Source organism: Mesoplodon mirus (assembly GCF_964341445.2).
Source record: "Mesoplodon mirus genome assembly, chromosome: 17".
Taxonomy (NCBI): domain Eukaryota; kingdom Metazoa; phylum Chordata; class Mammalia; order Artiodactyla; family Ziphiidae; genus Mesoplodon; species Mesoplodon mirus.
The window spans coordinates 52970647-52978215 of NC_138993.1; positions in this window are offsets into that span (position 1 = coordinate 52970647).

The following is a 7569-nucleotide window of genomic DNA, read 5'->3' on the forward strand; positions in this document are numbered from 1 at the left end:
AGAAGCATGCACACTGCAACGAAGAGTAGCCCCCGCTTGCCGCAACTAGAGAAAGCCTGCGCGCAGCAAAGAAGACCCAACACAGACAAAAAAATAAATAAATTTATTTTTTTTTAAATGTGAATCAAGAACATGTTAATAAAGGGAAAACAGTTTTCTCATCTGAGACTAGGCACTGATGACTTGGAAAGAAAAATAATGCTTGCTGTGGTAAGGTATATCTTTAGGTAATTTAAGAGGAAACACTTCAGCAATTGCTGATAGTGTAAATAGGGATCAGAGGACATTCTATCATTTCCCCCTTAATAAGTTCAGAGCACTTCTAGTAAAAAAAAAAAGAGTTTGTGGGACAATCACCAGTTCTTCAGTGGGCACTCCATTTATACCTATAATTGCTTATAATGACTCCGTATAGCAGTACTTTTATAGAAGGGACCCGAAACAGTATAGAGCAAGAAGACTAGGAGTTGTGCTACTAATACCCCGAGCTCTTTATTGTATTCCACATAAGGAGAGGAAAATTACTAAAAAAAAAAAAAAAAAAAGAATGCTGTCCTATAAAAATATAGTGTGAGCCACATATGTAATTTTAAGTTTTCTAGTGGTTACTTTTTCAAAAAGTAAAAAAAAGGGAAATTAATTTTAATGATATATTTTGTCTAACTTATCCACAGTATTTTCACTTCACTGTGCAATTAATATAAAAATAATTGAGATATTTTACTTTGTTGTTGTTACTAAGTCTTTGAAATCTGGTGTGTATATTTATACTTACAGGTCAACTCAATTCAGACAAGCTGCATCACAAATGCTCAATAGCCACACATTGCTAGTGGCTATGGTACTGGACAGTGCAGCTTTAGAACTTTAGAGGGTGCCTCATGTGGGCATTTAATTGTACCTGATGTCTGTTGTTTCAGTGTTATTGGTCGTTTTCCTCAGCTCAGGTTCTGCCCCCCATAAGAGTGGGCTTGAATTTCAAAAGCCCTAATTAAGGTTCTACATCATTACTTTTGTAATAGACAGTTTTGTCCTAAGGCTACTAAGGAAATAAGAACAAAATGTAGAGGTGAACCTTCTTCAAAAGACTGTCTTTTTTTTTTTTTTTTGCTTTATAACAAATTTAATCAGTTATACATATACATATGTTTCCATATCCCCTCCCTTTTGCGTCTCCCTCCCACCCTCCCTATCCCACCCCTCCAGGCGGTCACAAAGCACCGAGCTGATCTCCCTGTGCTATGCGGCTGCTTCCCACTAGCTATCTACCTTACGTTTGGTAGTGTATATATGTCCATGCCGCTCTTTTGCTTTGTCACAGCTTACCCTTCCCCCTCCCCATATCCTCAAGTCCATTCTCTAGTAGGTCTGTGTCTTTATTCCTGAAAAGACTGTCTTAATATTCCTTCCCTCTCTTCTATTAGCCATAGTAGTATTAGCCGTAAGAAAGAAAAGGAGCCGTAAGAAAGGGAAGGAGAGGATAGGGTATACATAGTTTTCTTCTGATTCTTGGCTTGAAGACAAGACAAAGACATCTCCACAATAAATATTTGTTTTTTAAAAAGCAATGGCATGAAATGATATGACAGAGTCCCCAGAGAAGCTTTCTAGGTATCATATACATATTACCATTGTAAATACCTCCTTCTCATGGAATACCGAAGTGAAGTTTGTGAATCTGCTCTGGTCTCTCTTGGTTTTCTCGAGCTCTTTTTCCTTACAGTAGCTAGGGAGATATCATATGTAGCATAAAAGATGATCCCCAGGAATCTTGGCTCTCAATCTAAGCTGTCAGACTCACTTAGGTTATGGCTTTTGTTCTCCAACGTTCATTCCTTCAACAAATATATACTGAGAACCTACTGTGTGGCTATGAACTGCTCTAGGCCCTGGAGATACAGATGTAAACAAGACAGACAAGGTCTTTGCCTTCATGGAACTTGTATTCTAGCCAGTCTGTTAGGCCCCCCAGGGATCTTTTTGTTTTCTGGGTCTCCCTACCTTAGTATATATTTTTTTAATGTTTTTTGTTATGGAAAAATTTTAATGTATCCAAAAGCAGAAAAAAGTATAATCTTTCCTGTCATCCAGTTTTAACAGTAATCAACTCCTGGTCAATTTTATTTCATTGACACTCCATCTTCTCTCCTTAGCCCATTTTAAATTATTTTGACAGATTATCACATCATTTCACTGACAGATGATTTTAATAATATTACATATTTGATTCCTCTGGAAACTGAGATTTACACCTATCATCACCTGTGGCAGTTTATATAGGAGACTTTGTAAATGTGTGTGTTTGTATGAATATGAAATATATGTATACATGCAACATATAGATATATGCATATATATCTTCAAACTCCATCCAATCATTTTTTAATAACTTTATTTGGTTTTTTTTTGCTTCATCGGGTCTTCGTTGCTGCATGTGGGCTTTCTCTAGTTGTGGCGAGCGGGGGCTACTCTTCGTTGCGGTGCGTGGGCTTCTCATTACGGTGGCTTCTCTTGTGGAGCATGGGCTTTAGGCACGCGGGCTTCAGTAGCTGTGGCACGTGGGCTCAGTAGTTGTGGCTTAGGGGCTCTAGAGCTCAGGCTCAGTTGTTGTGGCACACGGGCTTAGTTGCTCCGCGGCATGTGGGATCTTCCAGGACCAGGGCTCGAACCTGTGTCCCCTGCATTGACAGGCAGATTCTTAACCACTGCGCCACCAGGGAAGCCCCATTATTATCTACTGAGTCTTCCTCTTAAGTACATCTAGAATCTACTCATTGTCATTCAACCTAGACTATACACTCCAGCAAAGAAATCCATAAAATCCCATTCTAATCATACTACTTAAAACCCTTTATTGACTCCCCATTTCTCAGGCTGAAGAACAAATTTATTAACAAAAATACCTAACTGAAATTTAGTGTGTTTTATGATATTAAGCACTGTGCTAAGCGCTTTATATTTATTATGTTAATCATCACAGCTTAGCATTTCCATTTTACTGTTGAGGAAATTAAGGCTTTGAGTTGCCCAGTCATATAAAGTGAGTGCCCAAGCATGGCAGAGATTGAACCCAGGTCAGTAGACAACAAAGACCACATCTTTTAACTACATCTTTACTAGAACTTTCATTAACTGGTGCTTGCCTAGTTCTCCAGCTTTATCTCTTACTTCATTACCTTTCACACTCTACAGTGCTGCCACACCAAAGTATTTGTAGTTCCCTAAAGAAACAGTAGTGCATGATGCCACAGACAAACTTATATATGCTGAAGTGCCAAAGCAGGACCATGAGTATATTTTTCAGAGAATTCAAGATTTCTTTTAAAGTATTAAACTACACAAGATGAGAAAAACCAGAAGGACTTTCCTACATGTATTTTATTTCATTTTATTTATTTATTTATTTTTAAATTTTTTTAATTTTTTTTTTGCGGTATGCGGGCCTCTCACCGTTGTGGCCTCTCCCGCTGCAGAGCACAGGCTCTGGACGCGCAGGCTCAGCAGCCATGGCTCACGGGCCCAGCTGCTCCGCGGCATGTGGGATCTTCCCGGGCCGGGGCACGAACCCGTGTCCCCTGCATCAGCAGGCGGACTCTCAACCACTGTGCCACCAGGGAAGCCTTATTTATTTATTTTTAAAACATCTTTATTGGAGTATAATTGCTTTACAATGGTGTGTTAGTTTCTGCTTTATACAAAGTGAATGAGCTATACATATACATATATCCCCCTATCTCCTCCCTCTTGCATCTCCCTCCCACCCTCCCTATCCCACCCCTCTAGGTGGACACAAAGTGCCACACTGACCTCCCTGTGCTATGTGGCTGCTTCCCACTAGCTATCTATTTTACATTTGGTAGTGTATATATATATCCATGCCACTCCCTCACTTCGTCCCAGCTTACCCTTCCAGCTCCCCGTGTCCTCAAGTCCATTCTCTACGTCTGTATCTTTATTCCTGTCCTGCCCCTATGTTTTTCAGAGGCATTTTTTCTTTTAAATTCCATATATATATGTCAGCGTATGGTATTTGTATTTTTCTTTCTGACTTACTTCACTCTGTATGACAGACTCTAGGTCCATCCACCTCACTACAAATAACTCAATTTTGTTTCTTTTTATGGCTGAGTAATATTCCATTGTATATATGTGCCACATCTTCTTTATCCATTCATCTGTCAATGGACACTTAGGTTGCTTCCACATTCATCACAGGTATAATTCATTAAAGTTAAGATGAGGTCATACTGAAATAATTTGTTAATATGGTGTATCACATTCATTGATTTGCATATATTGAAGAATCCTTGCATTCCTGGAATAAACCCCACTTGATCATGGTGTATGATCCTTTTAATGTGCTGTTGGATTCTGTTTGCTAGTATTTTGTTGAGGATTTTTGCATCTGTGTTTATCAGTGATATTGGCCTGTAGTTTTCTTTCTTTGTGACATCTTTGTCTGGTTTTGGTATCAGAGTGATGGTGGCCTCGTAGAATGAGTTTGGGAGTGTTCCTCCCTCTGCTATATTTTGGAAGAGCTTGAGAAAGATAGGTGTTAGCTCTTCCCTAAAGGTTTGATAGAATTCGCTTGTGAAGCCATCTGGTCCTGGGCTTTTGTTTGTTGGAAGATTTTTAATCACAGTTCCAATTTCAGTGCTTGTGATTGGTCTGTTCATATTTTCTATTTCTTCCTGGTTCAGTCTCAGAAGGTTGTGCATTTCTTTTTTTTTTTTTTTAACTTTTTTTTTTGTTGCTGTTATTTTTGCGTTACGCGGGCCTCTCACTGTTGTGGCCTCTCCCGTTGCGGAGCACAGGCTCCGGACGTGCAGGCTCAGCAGCCACGGCTCACAGGCCCAGCCGCTCCACGGCAGGTGGGATCTTCCCGGACCGGGGCACGAACCCGTGTCCCCTGCATCGGCAGGCGGACTCTCAACCACTGCGCCACCAGGGAAGCCCAAGGTTGTGCATTTCTAAGAACTTGTCCATTTCTTCCAGGTTGTCCATTTTATTGGCATAGAGTTGCTTGTAGTAATCTCTCATGATCTTTTTATTTCTGCACTGTCAGTTGTTACTTCTTTTTCGTTTCTAATTCTATTGATTTGAGTCTTCTCCCTTTTTTTCTTGATGAGTCTGGCTAATGGTTTATCAATTTTGTTTATCTTCTCAAAGAACCTGCTTTTAGTTTTATTGATCTTTGCTATCGTTTCCCTCATTTCTTTTTCATTTATTTGTGATCTGATCTTTATGATTTCTTTCTTTCTGCTAACTTTGGGGTTTTTTTGTTCTTCTTTCTCTAATTGCTTTAGGTGTAAGGTTAGGTTGTTTATTTGAGATGTTTCTTGTTTCTTGAGGTAGGATTGTATTGCTATAAACTTCCCACTTAGAACTGCTTTTGCTGCATCCCATAGATTTTAGATAGTCATGTTTTCATTGTCATTTGTTTCTAGGTATTTTTTGATTTCCTCTTTGATTTCTTCAGTGATCGCTTGGTTATTAAGCAGTGTATTGTTCAGCCTCCATGTGTTTTTATTTTTTACAGATTTCTTCCTGTAATTGATATCTAGTCTCATAGCATTGTGGTCATACTTGATATGATTTCAATTATCTTAAATTTACCAAGGCTTGAGTTGTGACCCAAGATATGATCTCCAGCTTTCTTTTGATTTCCATTTGCATGGAATATCTTTTTCCATCCCCTCACTTTCAGTCTGTATGTGTCCCTAGGTCTGAAGTGGGTCTCTTGTAGACAGCATATACAAGGGTCTTGTTTTTGTATCCATTCAGCCAGTCTGTGTCTTTTTGGCTGGAGCATTTAATCTTTACATTTAAGGTAGTTATCAATATGTATGTTCCTATTACCATTTTCTTAATTGTTCTGGGTTTGTTATTGTAGGTCTTTTCTTCCTCTTGTGTTTCTTGCCTAGAGAAGATCCTTTAGCATTTGTTGTAAAGCTGTTTTGTTGGTGCTGAATTCTCTTAGCTTTTGCTTGTCTGTAAATGTTTTAATTTCTCCATCGAATCTGAATGAGATCCTTGCTGGGTAGAGTAATCTTGGTTGTAGGTTTTTCCCTTTCTTCACTTTAACTATGTCCTGCCACTCCCTCTGGCTTGCAGAGTTTCTGCTGAAAGATCAGTGTTAACCTTACGGAGATTCCTTTGTATGTTATTTGTTGTTTTCCCCTTGCTTCTTTTAATATTTTTTTCTTTGTATTTAATTTTTGATAGTTTGATTAATATGTGTCTTGGCGTGTTTCTCCTTGGATTTATCCTGTACGGGACTTGCTGTTCTTCCTGGACTTGATTGACTATATCCTTTCCCATATTAGGGAAGTTTTCAACTATAATCTCTTCAAATATTTTCTCAGTCCCTTTTTTTTCTCTTCTTCTTCTGGGATCCCTATAATTCAAATGTTGGTGCGTTTAATGTTGTCCCAGAGGTCTCTGAGACTGTCCTCAGTTCTTTTCATTCTTTTTTCCTTATTCTGCTCTGTGGTAGTTATTTCCAGTATTTTATCTTCCAGGTCACTTATCCGTTTTTCTGCCTCAGTTATTATGCTTTTGATTCCTTCTAGAGAATTTTTAATTTCATTTATTTTGTTGTTCATCATTTGTTTGCTCTTTAGTTCTTCTAGGTCCTTTTTAAATATTTCTTGTATTTTCTCCATTCTATTTCCAAGATCTTGGGTCATCTTTACTATCATTACCCTGAATTCTTTTTCAGGTAGACTGCCTATTTCCTCTTCATTTGTTTGGTCTGGTGGGTTTTTACCTTGCTCCTTCATCTGCTGCGTGTTTCTCTGTCTTCTCATTTTGCTTAACTTACTGTGTTTGGGGACTCCTTTTCTCAGGCTGCAGGTTCATAGTTCCCGTTGTTTTTGGTGTCTGCCCCCAGTGGCTAAGGTTGGTTCAGTGGGTTGGGTAGCCTTCCTGGTGGAGGGGACTAGTGCCTGTGTTCTGGTGGATGAGGCTGGATCTTGTCTTTCTGGTGGGCAGGGCTGCGTCCGGTGGTGTGTTTTGAGGTGTCTGTGAACTTAGTATGATTTTAGGCATCCTCTCTGCTAATGGGTGGGGTTGTGTTTCAGCCTTGCTAGTTGTTTGGCATAGAGTGTCCAGCACTGGAGCTTGCTGATCATTGAGTGGAGCTGCGTCTTAGCACTGAGACGGAGATCTCTGGGAGTGCTCTTGCCAATTGATATTATGTGGAGCTGGGAGGTCTCTGTTGTTCCAGTGTCCTGAACTCAGCTCTCCCACCTCAGAGGCACAGGCTTGACACCCGACGGGAGCACCAAGACCCTGTCAGCCACACGGCTCTGATATTATAAGTGCCAGAAGCCTCTTACCAGCGGTCTCAGCCACAGAGTATCCTCTTACTGACATTCTTGGCGCCTTTGTAGGAGCCGCGACCCCCTGCCTGGCTGCGTGCTCTTCTGGCTCTGCACTGACCCGCTTTCCTCCAACTGCCTGGAGGTGGCGCCCTGGGCCTTGTGTGCCTTTTTCCCTGCATGTGTTTTATAATTAGCATTAATTTTTATTTTGAATTTCAAATTTCATAGCAATATTTTTGATGCA